The sequence below is a fragment of the Pteropus alecto genome, unplaced genomic scaffold (genome assembly GCF_000325575.1).
Source record: "Pteropus alecto unplaced genomic scaffold, ASM32557v1 scaffold79, whole genome shotgun sequence".
NCBI lineage: Eukaryota > Metazoa > Chordata > Mammalia > Chiroptera > Pteropodidae > Pteropus > Pteropus alecto.
This window is the reverse complement of record NW_006494612.1, coordinates 14,304,684-14,326,004: the sequence shown is the minus strand read 5'-3', so window position 1 is coordinate 14,326,004 and position 21,321 is coordinate 14,304,684. Positions and strand designations below refer to the sequence as shown.

General features: G+C 33.9%; 1 long non-coding RNA gene across 1 annotated transcript in view; it reads right to left on the bottom strand.

Moving 5' to 3' along the window:
* LOC102888959 overlaps nt 1-21,321 on the bottom strand; it is a 51,568-nt gene that overhangs the window by 8,697 nt on the left and 21,550 nt on the right. The window lies entirely within an intron of this gene.

Genomic DNA, 21,321 nt, shown 5'->3' with positions numbered 1-21,321 from the left:
CTAGAGGCTTTGGAGGGGAGCATACCTCTGCCAACACTTTGGTTTCAGACTTTTAACATCAAAGCTATAAAGAATAAATTTCTGTTGTTTTAAGCCACCTGGTTTGTGGTACTTTGTATGGCAGCCCTCTGGAGGTATCCATTTGACAATAATGAAGAAGTATCAGCAGTTCCTTGGAGATCATGGGTATAAACTGTGTTGACCTAGAGAACCATAATGACTGAATAGGCTCTTCTTTCAGGCCACATTTACTCAGATTAGAGACTTTCCTTGAATTAGAGCATCCTTAAGTATGTAAATAATTCCTAAGATAAGAAAAATCAGGATCAGATTAATAGATTTTAGGTTAAAATAAAAATACATGAAATGGCTTGAGTTGAACCAAATAGTCTATAACAGCTTGTATTTCTAGGGCTTCCTGGTGCTCTCTCATGACCTGTTGCTGTTAACGGACAGAAGGAAAAGCAAGTCAGCCAGTCATTAAGCCACCACCACATTTATTCACGCCCAGTATTTCTAACACACTCAAAAGAACAAAGAGATGTATTAGAATCACTAAGATACCTATTTCCATGAAGTTTTTTAAATTAAGAGGGAGTACAAAAGAAATGATACACTCAGGATAAGGGAAACATAAGAAAGAGGCTTAAGGTACTGAGCCATTAAACTAAACCTTCATGATTCTTTGCTTAACCTTTTCTCTTGGAAGGCCACAATACATAGAAGCTACACTCAGACATCCTTGAGTTAGGCCAGCTCTGCCACTGACTAGCTCTGTGTCTTTCAGCAAGTTATATACTCACTTTAAATTTCAATTCACTCATTAGTAAATGAGACTAATAATTCCACCAATTTTATAAAGAAAGCATTTGGTTATTATTAGCAATTATTGTCATTATTAATCTCAATGCCATTTCACTCATGGAAGAGATGTTCCTCTACACCTCTGCTTTCTGTTTTTAAACCAGAAAGAAATAAAGTCACCTGCAAAATAGGTCAGCTTTAAAAAGTACCCATAGTGCCATAGCCTCACTCTGACTATGCAAATAGACAAAAAAGAGTAAATCTTTTGCAAACGTTACTGATAAGAATCTTTCTAAAATGTTCTAATCCCTTTCTCCTATTTGGTAAACAGAAGATACTGGACATGACAGTATCTTTTTAATTGTTGAGTCTCTTGACATTTTTGATAATTATTATTCTGAAAATCAAATATTATTAGAATGATCTTTCTTACATAATACTTTAAACTAATAAATATACTAAAACAGCATTTTATAATGTATAAAGCAGGCTCAGAGTGCTGAATCTATACCTTTATAATGTCATCCTATTCTTTTGCTTCATTTTGTTTCATCTTCCATATGTAAAATTGTAAAGATCTAAAAATCCAGCTTTCATGCCCTAAGTCTTTTCTTCTCAAACTAAAATAAATATCAACTATACATAATTTGATATTTTCAAAACTTTTTCCAAGCTTGTTAAGTAGTTAAATTTTTGAACCTTAATAGATATTTACTTTTAAGGCTAACAAATTTCATATTGTTAGCTTCAGTTCATCAGTCTGGTCTGAGATAAGTAACAATTCCACAAATCTTGTCCATTCCAGTCTTGCGCCATCAACAGAATTGAAAAAATGCCTTCTAATATTAAACAAAGCTCTACCAAGAACAATACTATGGAGAATGTCACTAGAGATTTTCCTTTACCTTGGAGTGGGTCCATTCAAGAAAGAAAGGTAGATTTTATAAATGGATTTTGGATCTGGTTAAGATGTCAATATTTCCCAAATTGATCTATAAATTTGAACAGAAGCCCCATCAAAATCCCAGCTTGCTTTTCTTCAGAAATTGACAAACTGATTCTAAAATTCAACTGGAATGTAAGAAACATAAAATAGCCAAAACAATCTTTAAAACTAACAAAGTTGTAAAACTCATATATCTTGATTTCAAAACTCACTACAAAGTTATGGTAATCAGACAGTGTGATACTGACATAAGGATATACATGTAGATCAATGGAATAAAATTGAGAATCTAGAAAAAAAAATATACTTATAACCAATTGATCTTCAACAAGAGTGCCATGACAAGTCAGTGGGAAAAAATAGTCTTTTCAACAAAAGGTGCAGGCAACTGGATATCCAGGTGCAAAAAAAAAAAAAAAAAAAGGGAAAAGGTTATCCTAACAAGTGGAGAAACTATTTGCCAATCATATGTATGATAAATGACTTGAATCTAGAGTATATAAGAGCTACTATAATTAAATAGTAAAGGATAAATAAACCAATTTAGAAAATGGGCAATGAATATTAAATATATTTCTCCAAAGAAGGTATGTGAATGGTTAATAAGTACATGAAAAGATGTGCAACTTCATTAGACATTAGGAAAATGTAAATTAAAACCACAATGAACTACCATTTCCCACCCACCAGGATGGTTATAATTTTTTTTAAAAAAGTGATAAATGTTGGCAAGGATATGGAGAAACTGAAAGCCTCATTCAATGCTGGTTATAATATAATCTCACTTTTTATGTGGGATATAAATCTGAAAGCAACAAATGAACAAGACAAATAAACAGAGACTCATGGACACAGACAACAGTTTAGTGGTTAACAAAGGGGAAGGGAGGAGGTAGATAAAGCAGGGTCAAATATATGGTGACAGAAATTTAACTTTGGGTGATGAACACACAATGCAATATATAGATAACGTATTATAGAATTCGACACTTGAAATCTATATACTTTTATTAACCAATGTCACCCCAATAAATTTAATTTAAAAAATGAATGAAAAATGATGCAGCCTTGTTGGAAAATAGTTTGCCAGTTCCTCAGATTGTTAAACACAGAGTTACTATATGACCAAGCCATTCTACTCCTAGGTATATACTCAAACGTCCCTCATTTGATGAACATATAAATAAAATGCTGTGTATACTTACAACATAATATTACTTGGCAATAAAAAGGAATGAGCACTAATATGTGCTACAACATGGATGAACCTTAAAACCATTATATTAATGAAAGAAAAACACAGGTATGGTTCCATTTATATAAAATGTCCAAAATATTCAAATTTATAGAGACAACGTAAATTTGTGGTTTCCTGGGGCTGGTGGGGTGGTGGTTTGGGGAGAATTAGGGAGTCACAGCCAATGGCTTTGGGGTTTCTCTTTGTGGTGATAAAAATGATCTAAAGTTGATTATAGTGATGGAGCTGAATATGCTAGGAACCATTAAAGTGTATACTTTAAATGGATGACTTTTATAGTATGTGAGTTATATGTCAATAAAGATATTTTTTAAACATTAAATAAATTTACTGCAAAACATCCTTAGAGGATGTTGAAGTTCAGTGTGAATATCTGGAGGTTGGGAACTAATGTGCAATATGCTAATCAAATTATCCATAGAGTCATTTATTCATAAAGCATTTTGAAAAACACTTTGACTGCAGATCTCAACTTGAGCTTTTCTCTTTCTTCTAAACACAGATTGTAGAATTAGAATGCCAGCATGTTACTTTTAACATATCTTATATATATTCTACTTCTTGTCATTCTAAAATATAAGAAATGTCTATGTATGAATATTCAATCCATAAATATAAAAGCTTTGTATATAGGAAGGTTTATTAAATGGATGAGTTTTTTAGATATATAGTAATATTGATTGCAGGAATACGTCAATCACTGAAATTTTCTCCTCTATTTACATCTCAGTTCCAAATCTGTTACCTGAAGAAGCTGCACATTTCTATATGAAAACATGCTCTCCTTGACCACTTAACAATAGACACAATCATCCTTTGGACCATAAAATGTCATGGAAAGGGAACTGGCTTATCTCATTCTGATCAAGAATATGTGCTTAATGTAACAGGAATATTTTAGTGTAAATAACCATACGCTTATTAAATTCCAAGATATTCATACCTTTTATGCTTTCCAGTGATTACCATTCTAAACATATAGTAAGCTCTCTTGAACATGAAGTCTAAGCAAGGAGGATATGACTGTGTCTGTGGTTTAGTTTCTAAGAGAAGAACAGACCTGAGCTATAGAATTCTAGAGTTGGAAGGAGCCTTAAAGAAGAATACATTTATCTCTTTAATCTCAAATCTCTCATTTCAGAACTGAGCCCCTATATGCCATAGTCTCTGAATGAGTTGCCAAGATGAAGAGCAGAGACAGAATCAGAACCCAAGTCTTCTGAGATCCTCTCCAGTGTTCTTTTTACCACATCACATTGTCTTTCAGCAAGGCAACATGGGCTTCTTCGCTCTTGACCATGTTGTCAACAACAATAAAAATGCATACACATGTGATAAACCCATTATGTTTTGTAGGGCTTTTCTCACGTATGTCAGAATCATCTAGGCTCTGCTGTGTTCAGAAAACACCTGCAAATGATTCAGTGCTTAGTTTTCTCATTCATCCAGATATTTGTTTGACATTTACAACTCATTTATAAAGGCAAACAAAAATAGATAATTAATTTTCATGTCTTTTCAGAATATTTTAGTATCATGCTGCACAGGCCAAGTGTTTTCATTTTTTCTTTTTTGTTGTGCAGATCTTTCTACTGTTGACTCTCATTCTCTATGTCTTTTTATACAAAAGATTTTTGGTTTTGACTTTTTTCTTTGTGTCCTTTAAAGATAGCATAAGCAGAAATCTCTCAGCTAATAGATTTACAAATTACTTCACTTATGCAATTACAAATTCTCCTCTTGCTACTTCATTAAATTAATGCTAGTCACATACATAGACAACTTTACCTCCAAAGAGTTTGAGACTGAGAGTTTACTAAATTAGAATTTCAAATGTTAGTTAAGAATATGCCTCCCTTCAAACAGTGAAATCCTTGCCATGAGCCTTAGGGATGACAGAATAATATTTTTCTTTACTAAGTTAAAACTTCCCCAGTGCTCGTGTGAGAGAAAAAAAAATGAAGTACCTAAAGATAAATGAGGTAACAACCAAATAGTCTTGCAGGATAATTTCAGACGTAGTTCAATTTATGAATAGAATCATGATTCACAATGTCTTTTAAAAGCATAATTAAATTTTGCATCATATTTGAGAGAAACAGCATGGTAAGGGCTGAATATTCCTAATGCTAATATTTTTGAAAATATATATTAATGCTCTAGGTAAAAATTTAAGAATACATTAAAGTGTATTTTATGTGTGTATATAAAGCCTCATTAATCTTATTATGTAAATTGAGAGTAAATAAAATTTTAACAAGAGATCTTCAAACTTGTCAAAAAATTATTTTAAAGTATTTAGAAGTAACCATTTCCATGTAAATAATATGACTTTTATTTGGTAAAGTCTAGCTTTTGTTCCTCATGAAAAAATTGTTTTGATTAAAGATATTAAAGAATTGAAGCCTACTGTTGAATGTTATTATAAAATATTAGTTCCATTAGGCTATGATTCTGTTGTATTAAACACTATGTCTCCAGTATCTAGAAGAGTGCCAGGTAGATGCTTCATAAAAATTTGTCAAGTGAATGCTAAATAAATGAATAACTATCATTGCTAACATAAACATCTAACATACCAAGTGCTTCAAATGTGCCAGGAACTATACTAAACTCTCTATTTTGTTGCTTTTTATCCTCAAACAGCCCTGTTGGAGAGGAACCACTATCATCTCCATCTTACAGATGAAACTAAGTTCAATAAAGCTAATACCCAAGGTTGCCTTTTTTAGAAAGTTTGGGGATTTAAGTCCAGGTACCCCTGACTGTAGAGCCTGAGCTTAATTCCTACTCTACAATAATAGTACCAATTATACTAGCAACGATATGATGATGATGATAATGATGATGATAATAATAATAATAACAACAATAATAATAATAATAACAATAATAATATTGTTGAGCCATGCCTGTGTTCTATAGCTGGTTTTAAGTCTTCATATTTATTAACTCTTCTCATCTTCAAAACAATCTTATAAATCAGACACTACTACCCCCAATTTACAAATGAGCACAAAGTTATGTTATTCTGGTTTTCCCTCAATTACTTCCAATTATTAGGCTTGTTTTTATGATTGCCATTTTTGAGTAATAAGCCAAAGAAGAAAGTATTATGGTCTTCTCTACATACTTTGTTCTAAGTCTTGCTTCTGGTAGAACCCTGGCTAAGCCATAAACATATAATAAAAATAACTTCTATTGAGCAACTGAAATATGCTAGGCAACTACCATGAATTATTATGTAATCCTCCTAACATTCTCAAGATAGATATGATTATCCTCATTTCATTGATGAGAAAACTAAAGCTGGGAAAGCTTGCCCAAGCCACAAGCTGGTTAGTGCCAGGGTTAAAATTCAAGCTCAGATTTGAGTCCAGTCCAAACATACTAACCTATTACTATTGGTACTTCTCATTTTCTGGAGATAAAGATTTTCCTAGACCTTTGGTAAATTAGAATTAACCCACTCCTGAACCTGCTCCTTAAAAGTAGCCTCTTCTCTACTGAACCCTGCCACTGTGGTTTCAATGGCACATCAAAGCAATAAAGACAGAAGGGGCACATATCACTGGGGTTATTTTCAATAGAGGACCTAGAGTAGTTCCTGGACAAGAAATCCATTAATGATTACCTGGTTTATTTTCACTCCATCTTCTTATAGAATATAAACCCTTCCATTTCCCTTTAGTAATGTTAGTGCTGTATGGTTACAATACTGCATTTTTCCTATTTTATCATATCCAAAGTTGACCAAATCCAGTAATTCCCACAACTTTTCTGAGATCATACACTCTTTATTTTGTGATGATGGGTAGAAGCAAAGACACAATTAGAATAAATGTTGAGAACTTATTTCCCTAATGAAGAGACCGGGGTTTCCTCCAGATACTTGTCTTCCTTCAGTGACCTCTGGATGTGGCAGACAGTGATGGTCCTGGTCCTGAGTTAGGTCTGCCCTCACTAAGAACGTGAAGTTCTTCCCTGGCCTTAATTTAGAAAGAGTTCTGCACAGAGAGGGTTCCTACTACTAAGGAAAAGTCAGGCTTGAACTCAACCTTGTTATACTTCCATAGTGATGTGCACATTGCATCATGAGAGCAATAATTGCAAGTTAGAAAAAAAAGGTAAAATAAGAGTATAAATGAATGAAGGCAATTAATGAGAAGTTAAAAGTCAGGCAATTGGATTTATTGCATCTTAAGGATAATATTTAAGTCACAATCTTAAAGCATTCAGCGAACTAAACCAATACATTTCCTACTCCATTTTAGAGGATAATGTGACCAAAAACATATATATTATTACTTTTCTGAATTTGTAAATTGAATCTGATTTATCATTTATTAAGGATCACTCAATTATCATAATTATATAGTTATAATAATATAATTATATAGTACCCACATGTGCAGATGTTGTCAAGGCATAATAATAAAAGACTTCACCCAAACCACTTTTGCAGATATTATATCTACTATTTCCTACTAATTAGTACAAAACCAATTTATTTCAAAAACATTTTAGAGACCTTCAGAAGATTAAAAGTACATAATATTTCTAATTATACTCAATTAGTTAGCTAAGGATCCTGGCAGGTTTTTCTTTGAAATTTATATAAAAGATTGTAAATTTAATTTTAATGTATGTCCTAATCAGCATGATGTAAAGAGCTTAATCCAGAGATTCAAGTCAATAGCACTGAACAAGAATTTGTGAGTATTTCTTTAGAGTTATCCTACACACCACCACATATCTGTTATTTGATAAAGCCTTAGCTTTAGTTATATTCCTTCATTGCTCTAGCAAGAGCTTCAAGATTCCTGCATCTGTGAAGCTGTAGTGAGAGGGGTATGAGTACTTTGAGAGGTGAGTGAAAGCCAACATTTAAATCGAATTACTCCCTAATCTTTCAAAACTTAGAAACACACAGCTAAAAAGAACTCAATAAATATCAATAGTTTTCTGAAAACATCAATATAAAAAAGATCCCACACAGCTCTTGCTTAACTATGATCAAAAAGAAAGCAGCCTTCAGCTATCCCCCAAATAAGAGAGACAATCCAAATACTTTTATAATCATTCACTCACAAATTCCCCCACTGATTCTACATATTACCCTGAACACTAAAGCTAAATTAGCTCCAAAAATCATCTTAACATCAGTCATTGATGTCAATAATAAGTAACTAATGACATAAACATAAATCATGATACTAAATTATGATGAACAGCTGCATTTTGGGTGCAAATAATCACCAATTGTAAGCCAATTGAATAACCACTCTGGAAAAAACCCACAAATATTTATGAGCATTTTGGTGATGTTCATGAGAGCTCAAAGGAATAAAGAGACAAGAGCAGCAATTTTAGTCTCAAGGTGAAAAAAGGGGAAAGCCAAGAGAAACCAACTGAAAGCTTTCATTGCCACTCATTCATTTAACAAATATGTATTGAACAATTAGAAGCTAGTGTGTGGATAAGGGAGTAAGTAACATGGTAAACAAGAAAGACAAAATCCTAAAGACTAAGAGAGATTATAAAACATATAAAAATAATCAAATACATAATTTACAGTTTTAATCAGAGCTATGAAGGGGAAAAATAGGTTGTTAAAGAATTATGAGAACTCAAGGGTGTTCCAAATTAGATGAAGAGATCTGAGGCATCCTCTCTGAAGAGGGAACCCAGGGGAGCTGCACATGACAAAGTGTGCCTTGGAGCAAACATGTGGATTGCCCATCACCTTGTCTTTATTGATAAAGTGATTTTCTTTTACCGACATGCCAGCTCTGCCTATACACCCTCAGTCCCACATCTACAATTTAGGGATGTCTTCGTTTCCCTTTCTTCTACTCGCAGGAGTCCCAAGTTCTCCATCAAGCTCCTTGCCCCCTCACTCCTCCCTGCTGGGCTTCTCACTGGCTGTCTAAATCTATAACTCAGTAGTCCTTCTGTATTACGGGGCTAGGGTCAGAAGGGTGAGAACCAGCTAACTGACACGTATGGGGACAATGATAAATTAGTTTGGTTTAGAAGCTTTTCGTGAGGTTATAGGAGTAATTTCTTACTATAATAGCTAAGCAAATTTATTTTTCTCAAATTCAAAAACTATATTTAAAATCTATTCAAGTAAACAAAATTCATTTGATTCCCTATACATTGATTCTTTCCAATTATTTAGAAATATGCTTAAAGTTTTTGTGTTCATTTTACCTAAAATAAAAATGAAATTTATGCTATTGCTATTCTAAAAAGAGGCAACTAGCTGTCGGTGAGTTGATCATGGTGTCCCTGGAAAATAAATAGATGTACAATTTAAAAATTTCTTACTTGATCTGTATAAGCATAAGAGTGTTAGATCTAGTGAACGGATGTCTATTTTGAATCATTGAAACAGTCATAACTTCTCAGTCAATTCCTAGTCTTAACCTAGTTTACAGACCCAGAGGCCCTTGAATGATGGGGTAGCTAGCTCCACTTGAGAACCTGCTATACTGTCAAAAATTCATATTGCTGATCTTTCTCCCAGCCTTCTCCAAAAGAACTTACAACCATTTATTAGGGCAACTATGAACTGGGGAAAGGAAAATAATCACTCTTCAAAGATTACTGGACACTGGCTTTGAAGTGACACTAATATCAGGAGACTCAAAATGTCACTTGGTCCACCAGTCAGAATAGGGACTTATAGAAGTCAAATGATCAGTGGAGTTTTAACTCAGGTTTGTCTCACAGTGGGTCCAATGGGTCCCTGAACCCATTCTGTAGCTATTTCCCTAGTCCTGGAATGCATAATTGGAATAAATATATTTAGCAACTGGCAGAATCTTTACATTGTGGTAGGAATAGCCAAGTGGAACCACTAGAACTGTCTCTGCTTAGAAAAATAGTAACCAAAAGCAAAACTGCATTCCTGGATGGATATCAAAGGTTAGTGTCATGATCAAGGACTTAAAGAATGCAGGAATGGTGATTCCCACCACATCCGCCTTTAACTCATCTATTTGTCCTGTGCAGAGCTCTCTGCCTCAGTGAAATTTCAAAGGGCTCTAGTGATATGGAGCATGTGGACATACTCTTCCTAAGATGAAGGTTAAGCTATTGCATCTGGCCTTCCTACAACCAAAAGAAAAGCCACAGTACCTAATGGGCCTCACTAGATTTGAGAAGCAACATATTCTTCATGTGGATGAGCTACTCTGGCCCACTTACTGAGTGTCCCAAAGAGCTGCTAGTTTTGAGTGAGGCCAGAACAAGAGAATGTTCTGCAACAGGTTCAGGCTGCTTTGTAGATGATCCAGCAGATTCTATAGTACTTGAAGGGCCAGTGGCAGAATAGAGATGCTGTTTGGAGGCTCTGTCAGGCCCCTATAGGTAAATCACAGTGCAAACCCTGAGGCCTTTAGAACAAAGCCCTACCTTCCTCTGCCCATAACTACTCTCCTTTTGAAAAACAGCTTTTGGCTTGCTACTGGACCTTAATAGAAAATAAATTCCTAACTACAGGCTACCAAGACCTGGGATGCCCCACACGAACTAGATGTCTGACCCACCAAGCCATATAACTGGGTCTGTACAACTGTACTCCAATATCAACTAGAAGAGATATATATGAGATTGGGCTCAAGCAGGCCCTGAAGGCAAAAGTAAATTGCATGAGGAAGTGGCCTAAATGCCCTTGGCCTCTTCTCTTACTTCATTACCTTCTCTCTACAAGCCCATACCTATCGTCTCATGGGGAGTTCCTTAAAACTAGTTGACCAAGGAAGTGAAAACTTGAGCCTGGTTTACAGATGATTCCCAGCACATACAGGCACTACCTGGAAGTAGACAGCTGTTGCACTCTAGCCCCTTTCTAATACATCTATGAAGGATGAATAGTGAAAGGAGATTCTCCCAGGGGGCAGAACTTTGAACAGTGCTGCTAGGTGTTCATTTGACTGAAAGGAGAAATGGCCAGAGGTACAAAACTGTACTGACTTATAGGCTGTGGTCAATGATTTGACTGGATGGTCAGTAATTTGGAAAGAAAATAATTAGAAAATTGGTGACAAGGACATTTGGGGAAGAGATATATAAATAAATCCTTCTTAATAGGCAAAGGACGTAAAGATATCTGTGTCCTATGTAGATGCTCACCAAAGGGTCACCTCAGCAGAGGAAGATTTTAATAATCAAATGGATAGGATGACCTATTTTGTGTATACTGTGCCTTTTCTCCAGCCACTGCTGTAATTGCTCAATGAGCACAGAAATGATGGCCATGATGACAGAGATGAAGATATACATGGTCTCAGTAACATGAAATTGCTCTCACCAAAGCCTACCTGAGTACACCCGCTGCTGAGTGCACAATCTGCCAGCAGCAGATACAACCCTGAGTTTCCGATATGGCACCATCCCCCAGGGTGATCAGCCAGCTATCTGGTGGCAGATGATTAGACCAAAATGCTTTCATCATGGAAGAAACAAAGCTTTATCCTTTCTATAATAGACACTCTGGATATAGATTTGCTTTTCCTACATGCAATATTTCTGCCAAAACTATTATCTATGAATTTGCAGAATGCTCTATTCATCATTATGATATTCTATATAGCATTGCTTCTGATCAAGAAGCTCATTTCACACTCATAAAAATCTAGTAATGCTCATTCACTGGTATTACCACATTCTCCTACTCCCTCAAAAATGGGCCTCTGAATGTCAGGCTCCAGTCTCAACCCCATCCCTGGGCTCCCATTATTTGTGATCATCATACCTCTCTGTTTATTTGCCTGGATATCTATCACCTGCTTCCAGACTCTGTGTCACCATGGCCCGCCCATCTGCTGAGATACCATCTGTTATACTTTGCTGGTCTTCCTGGACTCCTACTCCCTGCCTGTCAGGACTACCTCCACCTAATGTCATCATCATTCTCTCGAAATAATAAGCCCACTAGCCTGGCTGGACTTTTTCCCATCAGCTGAAATGAGTTCCAATTTCAATGGCCTCATTCATGCTGGTAGACATGTCCTGTCTTTAACAAACAAACTAATCCATCCTTTACCACCAAGCTCTTATTCTGATGTTAGACTGCTCTATGCCTTACAAAATATTTCTATTTAATAAGTTTAAACCTCAATTAAAAGAGACTGTGAATTGTTTAACAAAGAGTTATGGGCATGTGATAAATCTAAAAAGATAAAAGTCATGTACCAACCTGTAATAAAGAAACCTGATAAACAATGGAATATTTTCACTGACACTACAGAAGTAAAAAGCTATCACAAAATTGTTTTCCAAACAGCCTGCCATCCAATAGCATATTTTTAGAGACAAAAATTGAAAAATGAATTAAATGATATTAACTCTTTAGAAGGTAAACAAAATGTCTACACAACGTGAAAACAAGTTCTAAGCTTAGTTATTAGGGACTGTTGGAGTCTACACAGCTATGAGATACTGTATATAGATATTTTTATATTCTTTAGTTATACATATGTGCCTTAATTTAAAACAAATGACAAAAAATCATCAATTGTTGACCATATAGCTACTAACACTCTGCATAGAAGAAATGTTTTCACCAGCATAAGTTTAATAAGTCAAAGGTATGTTGAAAAAAAGACAAGAAACAGAAACTTAAAATGATGCAATATTCAAACTGGATTCTTGTAGACATCAAATTCAGTGAAATCCAATCACATAAAAATTTTATTAATCAAGCATATAGGCACTATTCTAAGTGCTTTACAAATATCAATAGATTTAATCTTCTTAACTTTTTAAGATGGGTACTTTGTTAGTTCCATTTTATAGACGAAAACCCTGAGACAGAGAGTTTAAGTAATTTATCCGAGGACAAACAGCTAATAAATGGCACAAGTGGGACTCAACTATGGCAGTCAATGATTTAATCCTCTGCACCGTGCTGAACTTCTGAATGGCTGACTTACTAAGATTCATGTAGCTAGATAGTGGCAAAGCAAGGTATGGAATAGAGATTAGACTTCCAACGTTCAATGCTCTTTCCACCAAATCTTTTGTGATGTTAAAATGTTCACCTAGTATCACAAAGAATATGAAATTCCCTATGATGGGCTAATTAATTGCCATAAACAAAACAGCCAAAGAATTATTATAATGTACTATTAAAATTACAACTTGATGTGATGTGATTAAGCTATGATAGATATTTAAATACTTAAAACAGACTCCACAGACTAACATATACAATAATTTTAAATTAAGTAGATCATTTCGGGTGACCCGCTAGCAGTCAACTCACAAAGTTGAGCCATATTTCACATGACATACAAATAACATAACCACAAACTAAACTAAACCAAAGCGGAACCTTCACAGATAGTCAATGTGGATATGACTTTGAGGGACACCATTCTTTTAGCTATTCTGCAGCAGCCATGCCCATACATGTGGAACTGTTAGGCACTGAAGACTTTAATAATAATCAGCAGTTAAAGTATTCATGATGTCTACTAGCAATTTGAAGATACATCATCTGAGACAAATAACAAAAATCAACTCATGTGTATCTTTTGGACAATGATTTCAACTTTTCTGAAGTTATATCCTTGACCTTTTTTAAGGGTTGTATTAAAAACACAACCATAAGCACTTATATTTCCCTATAAATGGATTTTTATTTCTCAGGACTACAGTTACAATTTCTGTGCTATTTACAAGGTAGGATAAGAGGCTAACATTAAATCAATAACCTATAAATTAGGATTTTATAGGCTGAACTTGTTTATAAAACAAACTACCATAATTTTATTAAGAACATAATTTTATAAAGCTTGGTACATAACACATGCTAAATCTTTACTTTCGATGTATCATTTATCTTATATAGGAGACTTTAGCAATTAAATTAATTTTCAGCAGATAGTTAATACTGGTTTTCTACTGCATAGAAGCAATGTTTTCACCAGCATAAGTTTAACAAGTTAAAGGTATGTTTATACATTTATCTTATAAATGTGTAAAACATCTTGGAAAAATGAAAAAAAAATTGAAACAGGGAAATTTAAAAACTATTTGCAAGCCTTTTAATCCTAGTTCTATTAGCTTAGAAGTTCAAAATAAAAAATGAAATGACGAATTATTTGTCCTAACTCCATGTACTATAAATGACATAACTGCAATACCACCTTGCTATGAAGAACATCTGAGATTGGGCCTAGTTAAAGGAAATTGCAGACCTGACCTGAAACTGAAACCCTTGGATAATTAATGAGTCAGTTCTCTGTCTCTCATATAATCTGGCACATCCAAACCTTGCAGAAACAGACATGTCGCATTCATTAACTAGCCAGCTGTTAACAATTCAACTAGGGCAAAACTAAGCTGACAAGTAACCATAAAAGAGATGACTTCTGATCCTCAATGAAACCTGATTTACCTGGCCGTATCCCACTACATTTTGGGATGGATAGGACAGAGTGCTTTATCCAATGGGCAGAGGCATTAATTAGGTTTAACTGGACAGGGAGGGAACAAGTATAAGGAAACAATGATGGATTAAAGTCATACTATAACTAGCCATTCTGAAGGTAGGATATCAGGCATTTCCCTGATGAAGTGGCTCTAAGAATCCATTATCTTACTTCTCTACATCTTTTTTAAACATAAGAAGCAGCATGATGAAAAGAACAATGGACTGGAAAGCTATATATCTTCTATATATTACTGCATGCAATTGTCTGCTTTTGAGATTTGGGCTGAGTATTTTTTTTTAAAGGCTGCCATTAAATTAGCTATGTAACCCAGAAAGTAATTTCACTCCCTTAGCCTAGTTTTCTTCACATGCAGGCTAATCCTCCATTGAGATTTGCCTAGGAAAATCTTAGTTTATTTACATTTTCCCCTGACTTCCCTGCTGGCTTAACTTTTGCTATTTTCAAAATGTCCCAGTGTTGCCAACATATAAAGATGTAAATTAGAATGATGTTTTTCCCTAACTCTTCCAGCAATAACATCCTGTCATCCATTGGCTCAATTCAGGAGTAGGGAAGCCCACCAAATATAAATAGTAAATGTCTTATCAAGGAAAATGCAAATTTCACCAGGGAGAGCAGAGCTAGAGCTAAATATAACTATATAGATCTCAAAAGCGCAGTATTATAAAAAGCTGTGCGATATTATTTTTGTAAATTTTAAAAACACAAACCAGGACTAAATATTGGAATAGTTACATAAATACATGGGTAAAAGTAAAAAATGGATTGGAACAATATACACTAATTTATAGATGATTCTAAAAGGAGACAACTAATTGTAGCATTTCATTTCTTTAAAAAGAAAGACTTTCAGCAAATATTACAAAATAAAATAAGTGTCAATTCTGAGGGGTGGGAGTTGATTTTATTTTTTGTTCTCTGTATTGTTAAATATTTCAATATATAAATATACTAATAAAAAAACAACATGGACTACCTAATGAAAGAGAAGATGAAGCTAATCAAAGATAGGACTGGAAAAGTGAGCATAGAGTATAATGGCTCATTTATCGCAGCTGGTAAGCATAACTTGCAGTCAACTACAGTCTGCTGAGTTGATGTTACAGGCAATTACTAATTGTTTTATTGGATCATATTGGCATAACCTGGCTGTTGCACAAACACCTGTGGTCCTTTTGACCTTCTTAATGGCTAATTCAAATTATTCAATGGTCAATACCAAAAACATGACTAAAACACAGGAACTGATTGCACAAAGATATTTAGTTACAACCAAAGCCCCAGCAACTTTTAAATTCATCCAAGTGCAAGAGCTGGCTCTCTTTGAACAGATCGTAACATATTGTCCAAGATCCTTTTTGATATGACAAATAGAGGTTGAGAATATTGGTTCCCTAACATAAATGACAGATTGAGCAAAAACAAACAAATAAACAAACAAACAACCAAATAGAGGTTGAGAATATTGGTTCCCTAACATAAGCGACAGATTGAGCAAAAACAAACAAACAAACAAACAAACAAACAACAATAAAAATCCTTCCAGCAACTAAGAACAGACAAATAATAAGCAAATGCTAACAAAATGTAACAATTAGCTTAATGTGTTTTGTAATGTTCTAGGTTTACTATTTCACACTGCACATTTTAGAAAGATTTTGTTTTTACAAATCCCAGGATAGCAAGAGAGAGACTTTTCTACGTTAATGGGCATCATTTTAACCTTCTGGGTTGTTTGTGGCAGACCACGTGTTTCTCAAGATGAGACTCTGGGTCCCCATAACAGTACTGTTTATCGAGTGTCTATTATAGGCTAAACATTTTAAGTTAGTTCTTTTAAATGAAATTTGGCCAAGGTCTAAAAGTTAAGTGCAAAGCGCTGGGTCTGACTCCAGAGCAGCTGTAGTCCCTCGCTGTGTTGTCTGCAGGGGAGCCCTTCTCACATCAATGACCTCAATAACAAATCCTGGAACTTTTGTCTTCGTAGATGAGTCATTTACCAACCCTCCATCCTCAGTGCCTCAGCATCTCATCTATGAATCATTTGTGCCATATTCCTTCTCGGTAGTACCAAGCTTCTGGAACCATCTCAGTTACCAGAGGCAGCTTATTATAATTTCAGGCAGCCATTCCTTTGAGTAAATAAAAATATATCTTCTTCTGAGTCCCATCCACTCAATCAAGTTTTGCCTTCTCAATCATTTAAAACAGATATTTCTCACATAATTGAAAAAAGTCAGCATGTCATCCCCAGGTCCTCCCCAAAATACTAAATATCAGCCTCTCCTAATAAGATGATCTTTTGGGTCTCCTCATAGTCTTCTAGTTCAGGGGTCCCCAAATCCCAGGCCGTGGACCAGGACTGGTCTGTGGTTTGTTAGGAACTGGGCCGCACAGCAGATGAGTGAGTAAAGCTTCATCTCTATTTGCAGCCTCTAGCCAGCGCAAGCATCACCGCCTCAGCTCTACCTCACATCATCAGGCATTAGATTATCATAGAAGCACTGATCGCTGACGTCAAAAAGGTTGGGAACCACTGCTCTAGTCTAGTCAATTTTTCACTAGATCAGCATTTCCATTCTGGCAGTTCACAAACCCTGGGGAATTGCAGTGTCTACACCTCTGTATCCTTGGTACTCACAAGGGTGTTTGGTTCAAGGCAAATGGGGTAAGTGCTAATAAATACTTACTAAACAAAGGAATGTAAAAAATTAGTTTTGCAAACATTATTAACGTTAAATGACAATTATTTTGATCACTAACAATTAGTGCTAAACTGTCAATGATCACCTCCATTCACTGTATATATCCCCTTTTCTCTCCTTTAAAAGGGTGTGTGTTTATTCTGCTCTTTTGTTTGTTGGTTGTTTTATTTGTTTCGTTGCCCATTTTTTTCCTCCAGAACTCACCACTTTCAAATAGTTTTTTAGCAGTCATCAAAAAGTGATAGTCTGGCTAGCACAAAAGTTAACAAGATTAATGTCTTTATCTTTAGGGTAGTGTGTATTTGATTTTTTTACTCTTGTTTAACACAAAACAGCTAAGCTTCTCTTTTGCTTTTATTACTCATGAGAAGAAAACATTTGAAACATCTCTTTTGGCAACTTCCAGACTTTTTTCCTGAAGATAGTCAATAATATATATCTATGAACTAATAAAGATATACCCTTAAACCAATATTTGTTTAGAGTCTAAACTATATTATTACTATTATTATTATTATTATTATTATTATTATTTTATTATCAGATTCAAACATTTCCAGGCATCTCTCATGACCTAGCAGGATGGATCTGTCAAAAATATAACCTAAATGTACCTAAAAGTCCTCAAAAGAAAGACATTGATGATGGCTATTAGCCATCCCCCAAGATCAAGACCTAAGCTTTCTGAGAAAAAGCCACCTATGAACAGTCCTAATGCTTCTGTCAGAGAGGGAAGAACATCTTTAGACTTAATGGATAAAGAGAGTTGAAGAAACAAATCTGTTGCAATGGTCAGGTTAGAAAGGAGGGGGAAAGTGGCTGAATGCAGGACACTGAGAAAATTGAATCTGGGGGAAAAAAGTGCACCACAGATGAGACAGAGGCAAAGGTAGAGGAAGTCCATATGAGCTATGGGACCACTAGAAAGGCATGGAGCAGAATGAGTGACCTCAGGAGGAACAGCCTTGGCCAGGACACAGAGACAGACTAGATGTGAACAGAAAGACTTGGAAGTTTGTGAGCCTGATGGTTACTCTTTCTCACAAGATATTTGAGTCTTGGAGCTTAGTAATTTTCCTAATAGGGTCCAAGACAAAAAAATTTCCATTTTGTTAGTATTCATGTAAATCGATTGTCATAGTCCAGGATGATATCACCTGGGATGTTTTAAATAAATTAAAACTTTTTTCTTCATTTCACTATTCATGGATTATAATAAATTTTCCTGTCCCACGTGTGGGGCCCCAGCTTTAAAGGAGCAGTGTTACTCTGGAGGGAGATGAAGAAATCAATCTTTCCTGTACCATACTCTACGATAAAACAGGAAATATACTTTTCTCCAAATTTTATCATGTGTTACTCCTCTGCAATTATCCACTGCATAATTCAAGACAAGAAACTGGAATTATTTCATTTTTATTAGTGATAACATTATGAATATTCGGACATTACTGAACTTCTATTGAAATGTAAGAATTATATAACTGTCTGGTTGAAATCCCTTATTCTCTTGAACATTATAACTCAAATTTAGTCGACCTTTTTTGGCGAAACACTATTTGGTCTTCTCTAGAACTCCATCTTTATTTTTAACTAGGACATACAATATATTCACACCTACAAAAATTTCTGTGATGCTCTGTACCTGAAGTATCACATGAGCACTAGCCCAGGATGATTTTTTAAGCCTTCAACATTAGTGTATTTGGAATGTAAATCAGAACTTACTAATTTATTAATTCTATCCCCGCAAACATCAAGAAAAGGATTTTCAAACACATTGTTAAGCATGCTGCTTGAGCCTTCTTTCTGTTTGTATATATAGAAGTTTTAATATGTCTATATTCAAAGTCTGTCCATCTTCATTTATGGTTTCTGTCTTTGATGTCTTGTTAGACAAAGTTATAAAATTATTCACCAATCTATTTTCCTTCAGTATGTCTCATTATTTTTTCTTCTTTAATTAATCTGATATTTATTTGTATGAATAAAAGATCCAACTTTACAATTTTTTCTAACATAAACCAATTATTGGAATTGCATTCACATACTTGTACTTTCCTCACAAACATAAAATGCTGTCTTTGTTATACATTACCTTTACATGCTTGAATGTGTTTTGGAAATTTTCAAGCTGATTTGGCTCCTCTAAGTCTCTACTATATTGTCTTAGTAATTGTAACTTTATAATATTTTTTAACACTTGGAATTAGAAATTCCTTCTAAATTATTCTCCTTTTCAAAATTTTGCTATTCCCAAGCTGTCTATTCTTCTAGATGAATTTTAATAATCATTCCACCAATCTTTCCATAAAAAAATCTCTATGGTTTTAAATGGAATTGCATCAACTTTATAAATTAATTTGTGGAAGCTGAACTCATTATAATATTTACTATTCTCATCCAGGACTATAATATAAATCTCATTACTGCTCATTTTATTTTGTTTCTCAATACAATGTTTTATTTTAAACATGCATTTTTTATATAGTTTATTCATCAGATATATGATATTTCATTGCTATGATAAATGAGATTTTTCATGATGTTTTCAATTTGTAGCTATTATGAAAAGTCAATTCATTTATACACATTTATTTTTTGCATGGTCACTTAAGTGAAGTCTTTTATTCTAATAGTTATTCAGTTGATTCTCGGGATTTTTAGTAAAAAATACATTTTTAAAGGAAAAAAGATGTCACCTCTTTTCTAATAATTGTAACTTTTGATAGGCAGTATACCATACTATTTAAAATTAAAGACTTATGAATTAAGCCACTAGAGTTTTAAATCAGTGCTGCCATTTATTAACTATGTGACCTTGGCCAAGTTATTTAGCTTCTCCGGGCCTCGGCTTTCTAATTTGTAAAATGAAAATGATAGTAGTCCATATCTCCTAGGATTGTTGTAAAGATTAAATGAGTACACATTTGTAAAGTATTTAAAAGAGTTCGTAGCACATATAATAGGGATTTTTAAAATGTTAATCCTTTTAAAATTTCTTCCATTGACTGTAATTCAGAGAATGATATAAACTAGAGATGATAAAGTTGGGCATATAGTAAGCCTCTTACATTTTTCTATTTATTTTGAAATTGATTTTTCAGAATTTAATAACATCTCTCTATTCCTAAATTACTATGTTGTGTGTATGTGTGTTTTCTTAAAAGTAATATAGTTGTACTTTATCAAATGTCATTTGGAATCTATTATAAAATAAAAAATAGGGGTTTTATTCTTTAGTTTATTACTATAAAATTATTTTAATATATTTCCCAATATTGAATCACTTGTACACTCCTGGAATAAACAGCATTTGTTGTATTATTGTATTTTGTTGATTTCTACATTCCTATCCAGCATTTCAATGAATTTTTGTGATTTTCTTTTTTGTTACTTTTATTCATTTTTTCTTTTTCTAAGTATTATGCTTCTTATTAAATGAATTAGAAAAAATATTTTATCTCTTTCATAGAGTTTATAGAGTATGGGATAATTTGTTTCTTAAAAATACATATTTTCAACCACTGATTATAAATACTTATTGAAAACAAGATACTTTGCTCATCTAAACAGAGTATTTTAGCTCCTGCCAAATTTTTCTATCCAAGCTGGTCAAGGACATAGGCTTAACCATCAGATAAATTAGGCTCAAATCCTAACTTCACCACCCACTAGCTAAATATGTACAGTTGGCAAGGTGCACTTTTATCACAGGGAATAAACATACCTTTCTTACATTCCTTACAAAGAGTTATTATGAAGATTTACATGAAGTCATGTTTATAAAGCCACTATACATTCCACTTGCAATAAAGATTCAATAAATTATTTTATGGGTTAGTTTTAATTTTTTAAAAGACAAAATTAAGTTTACAATTTTACTTGCTTTTTTTCTTAGTATGGAAATTTTAGTTGTTTGTGTAGAAATATGTTTTTACTAATATTATTTGTGCAAAATTACTTCATAAAAGGTAAATTTCAATTAAGACATGTTATTCCCTGCTAACATAAATTTAAAAGTTGACATAAAAGTAAAAATGCTCTGTTAACACATTAAATGAACCCATAGTCACTGTCCAAACGAAATCAGAGAGTTTATAAGAAAGCCGTACTGGTTTTTGGAAAACCGAGCAA